This window comes from Lynx rufus, unplaced genomic scaffold (assembly GCF_022079265.1).
Source record: "Lynx rufus isolate CCGP_SWC_20201006 ecotype Redwood Valley unplaced genomic scaffold, mLynRuf1.p SCAF_10, whole genome shotgun sequence".
In the NCBI taxonomy this organism is placed as follows: Eukaryota; Metazoa; Chordata; class Mammalia; order Carnivora; family Felidae; genus Lynx; species Lynx rufus.
Genome location: NW_025814824.1, coordinates 39,794,493 through 39,813,070, shown reverse-complemented (window position 1 = coordinate 39,813,070; position 18,578 = coordinate 39,794,493). Strand labels below are relative to the sequence as shown.

Sequence of the window (18,578 nt, the reverse complement as noted above, 5' to 3'; positions counted from 1 at the left end):
TTTTTTTGTGATAACAATTTGGTTTCTTAACTCAGCAATTATGCAAGTTATAGTAGGTGCTAAAAAATATGCAAACTACACGGGTAACAAATCTTCCAGGAATAATCAGTTTAGTTGAGGCATAAGATAGACTCTTTTTTTTTTTTTTTAAGTTCATTTATTTTGAGTGTGGGGAGGGGCAGAGAGAGGGAGAGAGAGAGAATCCCAAGCAGGCTCTGCTCTGTCAGCATGGAGCCCGACGTTGGGCTCCAAACCCATGAACTTTGAGATCATGACCTGAGCTGAAATCGAGTCGGATGCCTGACTGAACCAGCCGGGCGCCTCAAGACAGACTCTTAAGATATAGTTAAGGTATAATACAAGAGACTAATTGTATACACAATGAACTCAGCTTCCACAAATCTATTTCAGTTCATTGCCATTTATTTTTCTGAGATCCATATTTTCCAATATTAGATGATTTCAAAGGACCAGGCTCTTTCACAATCCCACTGTAGTAACATATTGTTTTTTTGATTTGTGGTCACATTTTCTGACTTCACTGGTCAGAAGGCCAGATTGGTATGACTTAAAGAACGAATAGAGAACTTTCATTTCTAGGGTAGGTATCTGCATCAACCCTCCTTCTATAGACAACTAAAATTCTTGCTTAAAATATATGAAAAACATCAACTGAAATCCATCAATGAACTCTCAAGAAAGGAAGAAACTTTCAGCCTAGGAAATGAGGCCCTTTGTTGAACCAGATGGACTTGAACTCCTGTTCTCACAACTTACAAGGTCCAGGGAATGGGAGACATACCCCAGGGCTTACCAAGGTGGAGAGTCCAAAACTCATATCCCAAACAGCTATACCCTCAGGGTAAAACATGAACTAGAAACAACACTCTGCTTCTCTTTACCCTCTCCCTCAGTCAAGAAAATATACTGCTTATAACTTGTGATGCTGAGCGAAGGTGAAAAAAGAAAAAGAAGTCACTATTGAGAACTTGGACCTAGAGCTCATACCAAGTTTACAGCCTGAATTCACACTCCCTGCGTGGTCTGCAAAACCTCAAGCCAAGAATTTATCTGAGAGTGACCCCAGACTAGTCATGTCACAAAGTGCATGGTAGAAACAAATGTAGATCCCTTCTAAAGAACACAACTTTCCAAGCCCCAAAGAATTCTCAAACACAATTCCAAGAATAATGAGCAGAGCACCGTAAAAATTAATAAATACACAAGGAAATAAAGCACCATGAGCACGAATGAAAAGAAACAAACAAAAACCCCACATACACAAAACAGATACAGACTCATAAAGACTTCAGATCATGGGAGTTTCAGACACGCACAATAAAAAACTGTTTAACAGTAAGTGACGAACTTGGAAATACGGGCAAGAAACAAACTGTAAAATACGACAACCAGGTTTTGAAAGAACCAAATTGAACTTCTGGAGACGAAGTATAAAACTCTTAAAAAACTCCATGAAATAGGGAATTACTGTTGGTTTTCTTAGGTGTGGTGATAGTGTGGTAGTTCTCCACCAAAAAATAAATATTCTTGTCAGAGATTAGCACCAAGATACTGTCAGATCAAATGTCACCTCAGAGAAATTACATGCTTCCTGGGAAGTGCTTTAAAATGCTCTAAGAAATCGGGGTGCCTGGGTGGCTCAGTCGGTTAAGCGCCCGACTTCAGCTCAGGTCACGATCTCGTGGTCCGTGAGTTCGAGCCCCGCGTCGGGCTCTGGGCTGATGGCTCAGAGCCTGGAGCCTGCTTCGGGTTCTGTGTCTGCCTCTCTCTCTGCCCCTCCCCCGTTCATGCTCTGTCTCTGTCTGAAAAATAAACATTAAAAAAAAGTTTTAAATGCTCTAAGAAAAACTTGTTCAATGATTATATGTGGAGAAATATTAAATAAGATTGTTAAAATGTTAATAATCTTTGAAGCTGAGAAATGGGCATGGGGAGTTTTTCTTTATTCCACTGTCTCTACTCTTGCACAGGTCTGAAAAATTTTATAATAATAAGTTTATTTAAGGGACAGGGAGTCTATTTACTTCACTATTGTGGGCCCTGATGTTTTTATTGTGTCTTTAAAAAAAATTTTTTTTTTAGTGTTTATTCATTTGTTTTATTTTTTTTTTAATTTATTTTTTTTTTTCAACGTTTATTTATTTTTGGGACAGAGAGAGACAGAGCATGAACGGGGGAGGGGCAGAGAGAGAGGGAGACACAGAATCCGAAACAGGCTCCAGGCTCCGAGCCATCAGCCCAGAGCCTGACACGGGGCTCGAACTCACGGACCGCGAGATCGTGACCTGGCTGAAGTCGGACGCTTAACCGACTGCGCCACCCAGGCGCCCCTCATTTGTTTTATTTTTAAAAAAATTTTTCAATGTTTATTTTTGAGAGAGAGACTGAGAGACAGAGCACGAGAGGGGGAGGGGTGGAAGAAGAGGGAGAGACAGAATCCGAAGCAGGCTCCAGGCTCTGAGCTGTCAGCACAGGGCCCGACGCGGGGCTCGAACTCACGAACCACAAGATTGTGACCTGAGCCGAAGTCGGACGCTCAACCGACTGAGCCACCCAGGCGCCCCTATTGTGTCTTTTAAATTAGTTTTCCCAAATATGATTTTTTAAATGTGTGGGTTATCCTAAGTAATTTCTATTACTATAGGTATAATATATGTGGAAATATTCACAGGTGGATACAGACTATAAATTAGGTGCTATATTAGCGAAAAAAAGTGAAATGGGTAGGTTGGACAGTAGAGTAACAAAATCTAGAAGGAAAGTTAGTGAACTGTAGAAACTCAAACATATAGAAACTATCCAGGAGGACGCACAGAATAACAAAACAATAGAAAGTGCAAATGGAAACAGAGAGACACGGGGCATGTAATGAGAAGGTGTGCTATGCATCCATTGGGAGTCCTAAAAAAAAACAGCAGCATGTGAAGGAAGCAGCCACAGTATTTGAAGAGATCACGGCTAAGGATTTTCCAGAACTCATGAAATATACCAACCTACAGATTCAGAAGCCCAACGAATCCCCAGCAATATAACTAAAAACAAATTTGTACCTGGACACATTAGAGTGAAACCAAAACAGAAAGAAAACATAACAAACCAATAAAGCCAAGACCAAAATGAGGAAAGACCTTAGAAGGAGACAGGTAGCAAAGGCATGTTCTTTAGAGAAGCAGGTTTGAGACCTCCCTTCCCAGCAATGAAAGCCAGAAGGGAATGAAACTGTCCAATCTGCTGAGAAAAAGAACGACCTGGGATTCTATGCCTAGTGAAAATGTACTTCAGAAATGAAGATTAAATCAAGACATTTCAGACTAGCAAGCTCACTAACGGCAATGCTAAAGAACACTCTTTAGCCATCAGGAAAATGTTCCCAAATCTCAGACGCAAGAAGGAAAGAAGAACACAGAACGTGGTAAATATGTAAGCAAATAGAAAGAAGAATGGGCTATGTAAGAAAGTAAGTAATGTCAGGCCAGTCTCACTCAAGAACATAGCATAATTCCTAAGGAAAATCTTAGAAAACCATACCAGCTATCTGTCCTATCCCTAGGACAAGGGAATGGTTACTGCAAAAATGAAGGTGTTGGTATCTTTGGGAGAAGGCAGAGAGCGGACAAGAAGGGCTTACACAATTCTAGCAATGTATGCTTTTGACTTTGTTTTTTTAAGTGTTTATTTTTGAGAGAGAGAGAGAGCGTGAGTAGAGGAGGGTCAGAGAGAGAGGGAGACATAGAATCTGAAGCAGGCCAGGCTCTGAGCTGCCAGCACAGAGCCCAACACGGGGCTTGAACTCACAGACTGTGAGATCGTGACCTGAGCCGAAGTTGGACACTTAATCGACTGAGACACCCAGGTGCCCCAACTTTGCTGAACTTATATTCAGCTTTTAATTACTAATGCTGTACATGGGTTTTTATACTCTTCTGACATATTTCACAATTTTTAGAAAGTCAAAGAGCAGATGGCAAGAAGAACAAAACTGAGCAAATATCAAATGTCTGCATAAGTAAATGGTAGCTGTAGCATCTAAATTTTTTTTTCTGAATTTTCCCACATCTGATCATGATGAGGTATGAGGCTGATAATACCTTCAGGGATAATTCAACCTTATTTCCTCAGAGCTTCAAAAATAACCAATCTGCTTATGACTTAAAAAACTTTATTTTTTTTTTTTACTATTAATTTATCTTTGAAAGAAAGAGAGAGAGAGGAAAAGTAGAGGAGGGGCAGAGAGAGAGTGGGAGGCACAGAATCTGAAGCAGGCTCCAGGCTCTGAGCTGTCAACACAGAGCCCGAGGCACGGCTCGAACTCACGAACCGTGAGATCATGACCTGAGCCGAAGTCGGACGCTTAACCAACTGAGCCCCCCCAGGTGTCCAAAACTCTATTTCTATTGCTTCCTATCATCCATGTGCCAATTTCTTCTAGACACTGCCTTCTAGACATTGCCACTCGAATGACCTACTGTCGCCTGAAACTACGAGTCTGCTTTGACTACCTATGTTGAGTTTGTGAATACGCTTCTTAATATACACACTCTCGCTAGTTGAGTTCAGCCATTGCCTTGGTTTTAATGCCATCTGTATGCTGAATCTCCCAAACATCTTATTCCAAACTAAGCTTCTATGGTGAGTTCCAGGTTCATATATCCAATTGCCTAGCTGATATCTCAATTTGGCTATTGCATTGATATCTCAAACCCACACCGAATACGCAATTTTGTCTGAGGAGCAGCATGAAAATCAAATGCACGCTTGGCAAATGACAGATAGCTTTGTTTCGCTGGTCTTAGGTGTGGAGGACTGGACAGTGATGTAGAGAATGTAACTAGAAAACTAGTTTGGGAACAGACACTGAAGAACCTTTGGTGTTTTGCTTAAGAGTTTGGACCTTGTGGACAATGGGGATTCGCATGGGGATTTTTATTTTCCATTCAGTTACTCACAGAACAAGTATTAAGTGCTGACCTACTATGTGCTGGGCATTGTGTTTGGCATCGGGGATGCATTTGTGTTCAAGCCAGGGTCAGGCAAAGAGGGATTGCTGAGAGCATTAGGAGGTAGAATGTACTGGAACGGGTGTGTCGGGTTACAACACATAGGATGGAGAAGCGCAGCTAGAGGAGGGGACTGAGGATGGCCCCCAAATTTGGGGGGCCATTGGAGGGACGATGACGCCTTTACCTGAGGTGGTGATAGAGAAGGAAGGGAAAGGGGGGTGTGAAAGTCACCTGATTTCAGCTCGGGCAGCGAGCCCGGAATACCTAGGGGACTTGCAGGAGCTGATTGGAGACGCGGGATCGTGTTTGGTGAGAGAAGCTGAAAATGGAGCCACGGGTTAGGACTCCGTCTATAGGAAGTAAGAGTTAAGCACGGTGGGTGCGGGAAGGTGACACGGGATTGCTGATGAGGAGCAAGAAAGTGATCATTCATACTACATGCAAGGGGGAAGAAAAAGGCATCGGCAAACCAATTAGTCCTAGTATTGCCGTAACTGGCTGTGCAGGCTTGACCTCCCTTTGCCAAATTTCTGCCTCCTACTGTCCCGTGACTTATTCTGGGATGGACAGAGCCACCACCACGTGTCAGCAGGGAATTGTGAGACGGTAGGGTTTAAAACAGCGGGGAAAGCTCGCCTGCCATGACACTGGCTGAGGGACCAGCACGGCCCTGGGCTAAAGCATTGTGTGCAGTGGTCCCTGGCAGACTGCAATCACTAAACTTGATTTAAAGAAAAACAAACAGGGGCGCCTGGGTGGCTCAGTCGGTTGAGCGTCCGACTTCGGCTCAGGTCACCATCTCGCGGTCCGTGAGTTCGAGCCCCGCGTCGGGCTCTGTGCTGACAGCTCGGAGCCTGGAGCCTGTTTCAGATTCTGTGTCTCCCTCTCTGTCTGACCCTCCCCCATTCAGTCTCTCTCTGTCTCAAAAACAAATAAACATTAAAAAAAAATTAAAGAAAAACAAACAAAACACGTTTGTAGTGATGAACATTATAAAGAATGTCATTACTGAGAAAAAGAGTGGCTCGTGGTTTGTTACGGGTTGAATTGTGTTTCCTCCCACCCCTCCCCCACAAAAAGACCTATTGGGTCATAACCCCCCGCCCCGCCCCAGTAACCTCAGAAATGTGATCTTATTTGAAATAGAGTCTTTAGAGAAATAATCAGGTTTACATGGACACAGAGACAGACAGGCCCAGTGGGAGAACGCCAGTCAAGACGAAGGTAGAAGCCTGGGTGAGGCGTCTACCAGCTGAGGAACGACACAGATTGCCAGCAAAGCAGGGGGAGCTAGAGGAGAGGCATGGGACAGATAGATGCTCCCTCCCATGCCTCAGAAGGACCCAGCCTCGCTGTCACCTTGGAGCCTCCTGAGCTGTGGGATCAGTGCCTGCTGTTTAAGCTGCCTAGTTTGCAGGACCCTGATTACAGAGGCCCTGGGAAGCTGCCGCACGGTTGTGTATCGCTTGATATCGTCCCAAGGGCATGTTTTGCTCATTCTTACTGAATCCTCACACCCTCCTGTGGAAGGCATGATCAGTGACCCCTTTTTCAGAGTAGGAAGCCAACACGATCAGATATCCAGGTGTCTCTGTGATAAGGCACAGGAATTTCAGCGAGGAGAAAGTCGGGAAATGTCATCCCATGGGACACAGCCCTGCCTGAGCCGTAGAGTAGCAGAGGGCGCTGGTAGAACAGGGGGGATCCAGAGTCAGTCGCATAGGTGCAAATCCCAGATCTGGTGGCTCAGGCTGTGCGGTCCTGAGCAAATTCCTTAACCGACGCTGCACCTTGGTTCAATGGGGAAAATTAGTGGCACCTAAGGTTCTCCCTGAGGATTAAATGGACGAATTCCTGTGAAACGCTTAGCACGGTGCCTGCTGCGTTACTATGTGCTCAACAAATAGCCCTTTTACAAAATGACCCATGCAAAGTAACAAGGGAGTGGAGAAGCCCCGCAGTAATGATGAGTAATGATACCATCATAGTTGCCTGTGCAACTATAGTTGTGCAGTGAACGTACTGTGCAAAAGATCTATGCTGAAGGCATTGTGTATATTTAATGGTCTCTAGCCGTCTAGGGGCGAAGGACACAAGGCAGCTGCTGCTTATTCCGCGGGCAAACATTGCTTCCAGGGCCCATCCAGTCGTCACTGGTGAAGGTCCTCTCCCTAGGTCAAGTCCACCTTAATCCCCTAAGAAGCTCTTTGTGGTAGTGATGAGGATTCGAGCCACGTCCTCAGATGTCAGGCAAACAGAAAGAGTTGGGGGTTATACGTACCTGGGAATGAATCCGTTAAAAGGGCAGAAAGTAAAGCATGGCTTTTGATATAGATGGCGCCCACATGCTTTGAACTTTAAAATCACTGCGTAAGGTTTCACTAGAAGCAAGTTCACCATAAAGGGATTTCAGGACACAAGTCACAAGTAAAGGAATGCAATCACCATCCTGCATTTGAAAAATGCAATTAAAATTGGTGCAGACCCACTGAGCCTTGCCAAACCCTGCTTTAAATAACAGTTTGGAGAATCACAAACTTCAATTACTTTTGGCAATGCCTTGGTTTTCCATGAGGCATGATAGGTTATTAAATGTCGTAACTATTTAGCTTGCTAATGAGTAGTTTATCCTACATTCAGTTAGGTGGGTTTTTCCTTCTCTCTCCCTCTCTCTCTCTCTCTCTCTGTCTCTCTCCCTCCTTCTCCCCCTCTCTTTTTCAGCCTACTCAAAGAATTGATGATAATTAAGGGAAAGCTGTCGGGGGGGCAGGTTTTTCATCCAACAGATCTTTATGGTTCTAGGGTTACCTAGGGTAGAATCTGGCTCTATCTTGTAAACTTAATATCTACCTTCTACATTAGTGGTGGCTATCAGAATGATGATAGTGGGGGCACCTAGGTGGCTGAGTCGGTTAAATGCCCCAATTCGACTCAGGTCATGATCTCACAGCTGGTGAGTTCGAGCCCCACATCGGGCTCTTTGCTGACAGCTCAGAGCCTGGAGCCTGCTTTGGATTCTGTGTCTCCCTGTCTATCTTCCCCTGCCCTGCTCATGCTCTCTCTCTCTCTCTCTCTCTCTCAAACATAAATAAACATAAAAAAAAAAGAATGATGATAATACAGTAAGAATAATTGTGGTTATATGTTCTATGCATCACCTTTCAAACCATTCTGAATATTTCACATTTTGCCTTAAGACCTTAATGTAGTAGGTAAGGAGTAGACTTATTATTCTTTTTAAAGTCATTGAGGCAAATTGAAAAACATTCAGAAAAAAAATCAAATGTCCTCAAATTACAAACTTCATCATGAATAAAGCAGAACCAAACACGAACAGGTAAGGTAGTGTTCGTTCCATCAGGCTGTTCAATTCCCTGGGTTCTCTTTCTCTCTCTCAAGTGACCGAAGAATTGCTATCAGGGGATGCCAATAGTATTCCCACGTATTGTTAATTTCCATGCTGTTGAGGTCTGATCTGGCGACCAGCGGTCCCTTCCTGATCTGTGATGTGCTTGTATATTTCATGGCCCCGCTTCAGTCAGGAGAGATGGTGGTCCCAACGGTTACTGCCATTCACGAAGGGCAGAATTAGACATAGACCCGAGGCAATTCCTCAGAAGTGTACCTGTGAGATGTGTCTCAGGAAAAGCAAAATTAAACTCACCAATAAAACAAAACGCCTAAAGATAAGATAAAGAGCTCTAAAAATATTTAGCAGCTCATTCTGAAGCTCTCAAATGAGACTCAACTTTGGAGTTGCGATCCACACATGGGCCAAATTAATTTTTTAATCTAGTCGGCCTGTGCTATGTGCCAGGCACAAGGTTAAGGGTGCGGGAGGTAGACAGGTAAGTAAGAGAGAGTCCACTCCTTTGCAGACATCTGTGGTCATGGATTTCCCCCAACCCCACCCCAACTTGGGCCAGGTACCTCATACGTGTAAGAGTTCAGTCACTTGAGCAAATTTGTCGTCACAGCTTCAAGACACAGATCTAGATAGAGAGTAGGGCCAACTGGTGAGCCAAGCACCTGGATCATTCCATACAGAAGGGCTTGGAGGGATGACTCCTGGTTCCTATCTGTCTCAACCACATCTGCTCCCTCCAGCTCCCATCCCAAAGCCCTTCTGCTCCCATGCCCACACTTGCCTCCTGACTAAATTGGCTCCAATATTGGCCCCTTTAGGGCAGAAGGGACAACATGACAACTTGCAACCGGGGCAAATAGTCTCCGCTGCGGGCCTTCTTGATTCTTATGCTGTGTTTGTGCCCTGTGTCCTAGCATGTCCCTCGCTCTGGGCTTGGAGCCACCTGTCCAGACTCTGAGGTGTTCTTCCCTCTGGCCTCCAGCTGTGGCCCCCTAGCCCCGGTGCCACTTGTTGTCATAAACAGAGTCCCGTCGTGAACCTCAGACCCCCTTTGGGTCCTGGCACATGCTTCCCTTCTGGTACCTCTTTATCCTGGCCAGAAGCTCAGAGAAGTGTTCCCCCATGTCTGGTTTGACCAAACTAGTGCTAGTATTTTATTAAGCACTTACTACCTCCTGGGCACTCTTTTAAAGTGCTTGTTCTTTTAACCCTCAGAACAATTCTATAAAGTAGACATTCTTCTTATCATCATCCCCTTTTACGAGGGAAACTTAGGCAGAGAGATTAAGTCATTTGTCCAAGGCTATCAGTCCCCGAACTTCCAGGAGCCTATGCAGAAACTTCTTTAAGAAAAGTAGCTCCGCAGTGATTGGTTAGAACCCTCGCGGCCGTAAATCCAAAACGCTAACTGGTCTCAGACCTGCCAACACTTCTCTTTCTTAAAACCTCAGCTTCCTGATGTAATGGGAAGAGAAAGTGTGGTCATGGGGCATTCCCTGGCTCTCCACTATTCGATGATCCTGCTCTCCACCCCCCTTCCTCAGGGGGTCCCGGTTGCCACCACCTTTCCTAGATGCAGAGCGGTAATTCGCCGCCGCCCCAGGCCTTCAGCTGTTCTGGGACTCCGAGTTATTGCACATTATCATTAATGGATCAGCCCCCCTCGTAAGGTTTCCAAATAGAGGTCTGGCCCGCCAGATCGTAAAGGTTAGGCCTACGTATTCCGGAGGGCTGTGTCAGATGAGGAATTCTATTAGAAAGCTTTGCATCTGGAGTTTTCTAATGGTGCCTTCAGGCAAAAAAAATTAAAATTAAACCAACAACCAACACCCCTTCCCCCACCCCCGCCCCCACCATTCCAGCTTTCCCCCACAGCAAGATTTCTGACTTGGTTACATAGAATTCATTAATAAGCAAGGGGGAAAAAGCACCCCAGGCAGTTTACTCTTGAAAATGTAAACTGTTAAAACATGTTGCGGTTACAAGCATTCTGAAAATAATGCGTTTTCTCTAGTGTTTTCAGATTTCTTAGAATCAAAGATTTTTCCGATACATGCAGGAAACACGCGAGGGGTGAAGTCAAAGAACATTTAGCTCTTAGCGTTCTTTATGGTAAAGGTCATGTGGCTGAAGAGTTTGAGATCTGAAATCGGCAGCTACCATTTACTTGGACTTCCCCTGTTTTCAGCTATCTTATTTTTCCCCCCAAAATATTTCCAAAGGCAGGCATAAACAATCCTTCATTCCCTGGCATGTACCAAATTCCCCTGAATGTACTAGATTGGTCCAGCTTTTCCTCCTTCCCTATTTCCTCTCCCTCTCTTTCTTTCTGTCTCTCTCTCTCTTTCTCTCTGATTCTCTCTCTCTCTCTCTCTCTCACACACACACACACACACAGCTTACTAGGATGGGGATGGGGTTCTAGCAAGATCCCAAGAAATAAATGGTTTTAAGGTCCCTATAAGGTCAGAGCTGGCTGGGCCCCAACTGGAAACAGGACTCTGGGAGGAGGGGACAGAGGAGCCTTCTTTGCAGGGGGGGTTCCCAACCTGTCTTTGTCTGAAAACTGGGCACTGGGCCAGCCCCAACCCAGCGGATTGCCGCTCTTGGCCTCCAGCCCAGTGACGGATCTGACTGTCATTTCCCTACCCCCAGTGAGGCAGGAGGCAAGCTGAGAAGAGGGATGAGGCGGAGAACACAGAGCTTGGTCTGGGAAAAGAGGTAGGAGGGGCGACACTGGAGGCAGGACTCAGCTGGGGCAGTGGGGGCCTCGACCGCTCCCGGGGTCCGCTCGTCAGCCCCTGCTCCCCTGTTAGAATCCACCATGAAAAATCTGGGAAAGTAATGACTCCATCAGGAGGAGAATTTCGTAGCCGGGCCGCAGAAGGAGAGGCAGGGAGGCTGACGCTCCCTCATTTCTAACAATGAGATGTTGGTGGGCAGCAATCTTATAGAAATAAAGGCTTCCTGAAAAGAGAAGTCCACAATCTCTTTCGAAAATGAATCCTGTAGCTAAATGCCCCTCACAGGCAAGACATTCCTCTTTATACCCAACTTAAATCAAGAGACCAATCCCTGTGTGTCCAAAATATGTTGCCATAGGCAGGGAAACAAAGCTGACAATATTTAGAAGGTGACACAAAGGACGGCTTCTATGAACTTAGGGAAAACAAAAAGGACAGCTATACTAGCCATAGGACTCGCTTGTGATTGGCTTTTTCTTCCTTCAAAATGTTTACATGTGTCTCTTGTTCGTGAACTTATTCACAACGTGTCTGTAAATTAAATGTCTGGCACATCAGAAATGTGAGGAATCTAGTCCAGTTTCTCCTACCTTACTGATGAGGAAATAGAGACCCAGAGACGTCTAGGGTCTGGCGGGTAAAAGGTTGGAGAAAGGAATTGAATTCAGACCAAGCAAGCTGCTTCTTCTCTCTCTCTCTCTCTCTTTCTCTCTCCCTGTCCCTATCTCTCTCTCTCCCTCACCATCTCTCTCTTTCTTTCTCTCCCCAAGAAGTACCATGCCTTCCCTGCCTTTCTGTACTTCATCAGAATCTTTAAGCAATACGTGTATATATGTATTTTCCATGACACCAACTCATATATTCCGTTTATTCATCTGTTATTCATCCATCTCTCTCTCTCTGTCTCTCTGTCTGTCTCTAGACTATAAATTCCATGAAGTCATGATACGTGCCTCTCTTGTTCTGTGCTGAATACTAAAGATCCACAACAACGACTGGACTATAGTAAATCACCAACACGTATTTGTGAATGATATATTCGTGGCAGAGTGATAACATTGGTGTTGACATAGTAAGGTCAGAAAAAAAAAATCAGATGGTAGATTGCAAAGAAGCTGTAAAGGACATCAGAAACCATGTTTTGATTCAATCAGTCTTCCCCTTTAAACTGGGTTGTAGGTATTGGTGGACGAAATATATCCCCTAGAAGACAGCGAATGGGCAGGAGAAAATCCTGGTAGTTGTTCCAAAGCCCACCCACTTCAATGGGTACGAATATTTGGGGGCACCCCAGTGGCTCCGTTGGCTAAGCGGCAGGTTCAGGTCGCGATCTCACAGTTTGAGCCCCGCGTTGGGCTCTGCGCTGACAGCACGGGGCCTGCTTGGGATTCTCTCTCTCCCCCTCTCTATGCCCCTCCTGGGCTCCCTCTCCCCAGCACTGGCTCTCTGTCTCAAAATAAGTAAATAAACTTTTTTAAAAAATAGGCACAAATATCGCAGAGTCTATCCACAAGGTATGACATCACCAACTACAGGAGCAGCCCTTTTGTAGTGGAGGGGAAGGAACCGTGTGACCAGTTCCAGCCAATGAGCTGCGAGAAGAGCTTTCAGCCTCTGGTTTCAGACGGTCTAGAGCTCTCCTGCCGTTGGCAAAGCAGTTAAGCTGTGATCAGGGTAGGAGTTGTTCCCTTAGCCTGGGTCCCAGAGTGAGGAGACACAGAACAGGGCCCTGCAGTGAACAGAGTACAAGCAAGGGGAAAACCTTCCTAATTTAAGCCACTGAGATGTGGTTGTTGTCACATAGCATAACGTAGTCTGACAGATACAGTGTGGGGGGAGGGGGAGTAGTTTAAGGGGGTGTGACGACTGTGGCACTTCATAGCCTTGAATACTATACTATGACGGGAACGTTATTCCCTTTTCAGATCACTTCCAGTCGTTCAGATGAGGAGAAGCGTCAACCAGAGGTCGCCGTGTTTTCAACAACTCTGCTCTGTGACTCGCCTTCCTTTTTAACAGGGAACAGAGCTGGGGCTCAGCGCTCAGAGTTACCTGGCTAGAATTTTAATTCTACTGTTTCATCTTTACATTTTATTTCACAATGACCTCTATTTATGGAATGTGATACTGTGTATTTTGAATACATGGAATGTTAAAAATTTTCCTCCCCCCAAATTTTTATTTAAATAATAATATAACTAAGATTTCTAGAGTGCTGACAGCCTTATGATAAGTTTCTTTGGCACGTAATAACCTATTTAATCCTCATGACAATCCTGTGAAATAGGTACTATTATTAACTCCCTTTTCCAGAGGAGAAAATTGAGACACAGAGGTCAGATAAGCAGCCTCGGGTCCTCAGTTAGTAAGGGACAGAGCCACAATTAGAATCTGGACAATCAGCTTCTACAGTTTGTACCCTGTGAGTTGATTTCTTCAAAATATCTCCCTTATTGCTTACTTGGTACATAGCAAAAATTGTTAAGTGTGGTAAACACCTGACGATACTTTGGGAAACTGCTCTTTGCCAACCAGGAGATTTGCTTTGCCCCCCGCCCTCCTTGCCATGAGTGACCTCTTACCAGGTTCACCCACCTGCTCCTGGCATGGCCAGAGAGCACTTGGCCTTGGGTCCTCCACAGATGTGTGGGGCTCAGGAACTTGGGGTAGTACTCTTCCATGGGAGCATGGAAGGAAAATGGGTTTGGGAGAATTCGAAAGAAGACGGAAGGGGCTAGAGATGATCAGAGGGGAGGGGCTAGTGACCATGTGCCTCTCAAGCTTTCCTCTTCAGAAATACCCTCCCTCCAGAATCACGGGAACTTTTGCACCCACTCAGCAGATGAGTGAGGTTCTTGTAACCCATACACCATGCCAGCTAGCCCCCACTGCACCCGGGGTCCTCTCTGTTTAGAGGGTTTCAAGGGGACACCCTGCTAATAATCCAGCGATTAGAAATAGGTTTCTCTGTTTTCTTTTTTTTTTTTAAGGTTTTCAGCCCTTGAAATATCTTGTGCAGACTCTTTGAATTATTATAATATGGAAATTTATAAAAAATTTCCCCTTGAAACTTACTTAGCATGGAACACTCCAGTTTCTTTGTGTGGTAAATTGCTAAGCATTATTTTCCTTCAGATTACTGGAGGTTTAAAACGTATATATTCAGGGGGAAAATTAGCTTTTAGGGATCAATGAGTTTGGCATTGATCAGTCAAAGTATAGACATCCTGGCTTCCTCTAATAGGAAAAACAAGTATTTCTGATTGTCCCCAGTCCCCGGACCATTTTGTTGGTGCCGTATTTTTTACGACTGTGCTGCCCAAGCACATGGCTTTCAGACTGGTGGTGGAGAAACCACAAAAGAGGCTCCAATTCGTATGCCACTTGGGGCGACATGATTGGTGGGGTGGCAGTTGGGGGTGAGAAATCCATACCCGTTATTGGTTAAAAGTAGAAAGCGTGATCCAACAGACCGGCTTCTCTCAGTCCTGTTATTTTCAGCAGGACAGTGAATCTTACCTTCTACAATTTTCCCAATGTTGGTTGCATGTTCTGGCACTCTGTTACCACTCCTCTACCTCATGACAGATTACAGAGACACGGCTCCCCTTTCCCAGCGTTAAGAAAATGTGCATATTTAGGCAATAGATGGCAGTGTTTCCACAAATTTTAATAGTGCAGTAGCTCTTGAAGGAGGCTGAGTACTCAGCTCTCCTGTAGCTCGCCGTGATCGTATAGTGGTTAGTACTCTGCGTTGTGGCCGCAGCAACCTCGGTTCGAATCCGAGTCACGGCAGGAGGGGTGAAGGCTTTTGAAGGAGAACAGCCCTGGCCCCGGGTTGTCCCGCATCCAGCTAACATTTTGCAACCAGACCCAGAATGATGGAAATCCATAAAACAGAAACCACTGCAAACATTTTAAACTTTAGAGAGAGGGCGTACGCGGGGTGGCTTTATTAATGCACTAATCCTGTTTCAAGCGTGTTGTGTGTGGTTTTTTTTATTTGCACTGACGGATAATATGATAAAACTGGAGTGTAGTGGGCATGTAATTATTATTAATTACAACTACTTAAGCTCTGCTTTGAGCAGACTCGTCAAGTCTGCTTGCTTTTGAGCCTTGCCAGGACTGTATGGTAATAACAAGCCTGAATTATTTGGAAAGATGTCAGCAGTAGATGTGGAAATCCTGTTTAACCAGGCATGAATTGTTGTCAGGAGGTTTTTTTTTCAGGATGACAGAGAGAAAATGAACTGTCCCTTATCTGTAATTGCAGGAAACATTTTGTTTCTATGATATGAACTGGCTGTAATTTAACTTTCCTGCATCATTGGATAATGTAAGAAGCCAGTTGTTCAAAACGAAATTCTCTGAAGTGGGCATTTGGGTCTGATAAAGGGCATATTATAAGTAGACAATGGGGCTCAAGCAATAAATAATGTCCATATATGGTGAAACTTTTTAAATGACATTTTCCAAAAGACTGGGGTTTGTATTATAAACGGCTAAACGTTGAATTAATGTGAGTAACACGGCTTTAATGGGCCTTTCTCCAGGACTTAAACACATGAACAATACAGCCTAAAAATGTCAAATATAAGTATGTTATAATGAGGTTTACTGCTCTAAAATTATAACCCGCCATGTTTGAAATAAGGGATCACTCGAAGGCGCTTTCTAATGGCTCTCGCCCCTGTTTCGCCACTGGCTTAGCAAAACTCACGTTTGTTATTTATATAGTACTAAGAAAAATTCGAATGAAAATAGGTGCTGAGGGGAGGCCCAGAATCTCTTAAGTTCTTTCAGAGTTAGCGATTCCTTACAAATGATATTCTAAAAAATTGCAATAAAAATCACCCCCACTTCCAGACAAGAGCAATTTCTGTTTGATTACGTGTTCAAAAAGGTGGGCCTCAGAATATCATGCAGCGAGACAAATGTGTTTTTTGTTTCCTCCCAGACTCTCTTGCAAGACTGTTTTCCACTCTGAGGTGTCTTCTTCCTGCGACTTATTCCCTAATCTCCCACCCCCCTCCCCTGTTCCTCCCAAGTCCTGCCTCCCCTCCCCAGAGGGCCTAGCCTGGGCTCTGCCTCAAGTCTGCAAGGCCTTCTCAGCTGGCTGGCACGAATAATGCTTCTAAGAAGACAGACGAATTGCAATTGGTCTTTAGTCGAAAACAGCCTACGGAATAAGCCAGTACAAGGTTATAGGCGTTTTATCAGGAGACCAAGAAAGCAATCATTGGAAGGAGATTGTGTCGGTCAGAGCTCAGTGGTTGCAAGTGACAGAGACTCAACAAGTACAGATTGAAAGAAAGAGATGTACCCAGGCATGGATACGAGGGAGCTTCAGAATAATCGAAATCACGTCATTGAAAAATGACTGGGACACACTCCGTCTCATCCCACATTTCTTCCCGAATTTTGCCTTTATCTTCTCAAACTATTACATGGCTGGAAACATGGCAGCCAGCAGCAATTCCTGCTCTTTCTATGTTACAGCGTCTTTGCCTGCAAGACAGCCCTTTCGCCACTGTTCCAAAAATCTTAGAGAAGGATTTGATTGGCTTTGCTTGGGTCAGATGTCCAACACTGGACCAATCAGCTATGCCCGTGGGGGTGGAGCCCGGAGAGCCCTTCCCTTGTCTTGAGGTCAGTCCCAAAGCGAGAGAATTGGCGGCCCAGAAGCCACCTGGGTTACCTCCCTGAAAAGTTTTTTTTTCATTGCATTACTGGAGTATACCATTTGGTGGCTGTCTACTTCCACAAACTCATGTGTTCAGTTCCCAAACTCTTAACATCTTTACTGCTTTGTGAAAGATAAAAAAAAAACAGTCGGGGTTGGGGACAGTGGTCAGAATATGACAATTAGTCTGGACCCAGCTTGGAGCTTAGGGACACAGTCAGAGCGCCTGCTTGAACAAAGAGCACTTCATGTCCTCTCTCTTCTGTCTCTGCCAGAAAGGGGGCTTCTGCTCTCGATGACTTTGCCAACAGAAATCCACCTGAATGTGGGCAAGTTACCTAAGCTCTCAGAATTAAAAAAGCAGGGAGAGGGGAGGTTAATGCAAGAATGAAAAGAATAATGTACAAAGAACCCCACAAAAAAAACAGTATAGAGGTTCATAACAGAACGGCAACATTGGCACTTAAGAAGGATACAACAGATAGGGTTTATTCTTCCTATTCCAAGGCTGCATGGTGCCTTCATCCCCCATCCAGTGTCCATTGGTAGAAGTTGTAGAAGGAGATTTCAGTCAGAAAAAGGGCTCCTCACCATAGGTTTCAGAAGTTTCAAAAAATGACAGAGTGAACTCTAAACCAGAGGTGGCACAAGTCACATCTATGGAGTGACCATATCCCATCTAAGTTTGCCATCCTGGTTCACTCCCTTTTCACATGGTTACCGTGACCGTGGGTCCTAAAAATCAAGGGTTGTTTTCATCAACAAAGAGTTTATTGACACTGGGTTTCCTATCTGTTTTTCTTACTGATGCTTAACGATTTGGGGCTTTTGTTCTAAAACTAACTCTGTATCAAGTTGGTTTGCAGAAGTGCTAAAGCCTGAATTGTCAGAGGCAATTAATTCTAATGTTTAGTTACATTAACTCTGAGACAATAACTTCTTTTAACTTTTTTTTAATGTTTTATTTATTTTTGAGAGGGAGAGACAGAGACAGAGGGCAAGTTGGGGAGGGGTGGAGAGAGAGGGAGACACAGAATCCAAAGCAGGCTCCAGGCTCTGAGCTGTCAGCACAGAGCCCGATGTGGGGCTTGAACCCATGAACCGTGAGATCATAATTTGAGGGGAAGCCGGATGCTTAACTGACTGAGCCATTCAGGTGCCCCTGCTTTTCACCTTTTAAAAAGCATTTTACAAAGATGTCCACAGACTCCATTATTGTTTCCATGCTCACATTGTCTACATTTTATACCAAAGCCAATACTTGCTGGTGAGCATTAGGTGACTCTGATATAATCTTTCAAAAGTTGTCTCTCCACCATGTCAGCTATAAAGCATTTCGGGACAAAGATAAGCCACTTGCAACTGGATTCCTTAACAATTTTTTTTAACATTAATGATGAGATATTAGAATACTAACAGAATTCTTGTTGAGCGCAGGGCTTTGTCAGCAATGGTTTTCACCAATCAATGACATTGTTACCCCCTAAATTTGTTTCTACAGATTATAAGGTCAGTTACCAACTGAAAATTCAAGAAACCTTCTTTTTCTTCTCATCTTGGGAGTCAACAAAAATAGCCAGAGGAAGTCTTAATTCTCTGTATGACTTATTACTTTGTCACTCACGTTGGTGTGGCTATAGTGGTCTATTAGAGTTTGCTCAAACAAAAAAATTGTACCTATGTAACTGTAATTGAGTAACTAAATTAAAATTCAGAACCAGGGGCTCTTGGGTGGCTCAGTCGGTTAAGTGTCCGACTTC

At 44.5% G+C, this 18,578-nt stretch overlaps 1 protein-coding gene and 1 non-coding gene across 4 annotated transcripts in view; both read left to right on the top strand.

The window, feature by feature from the left end:
- NFIB (nuclear factor I B) overlaps positions 1–18,578 on the top strand; it is a 445,905-nt gene that overhangs the window by 83,665 nt on the left and 343,662 nt on the right. The window lies entirely within an intron of this gene.
- TRNAH-GUG (transfer RNA histidin (anticodon GUG)) lies at positions 14,856–14,927 on the top strand. Its single transcript has one exon. It is a non-coding gene; the product is annotated as a tRNA-His (tRNA).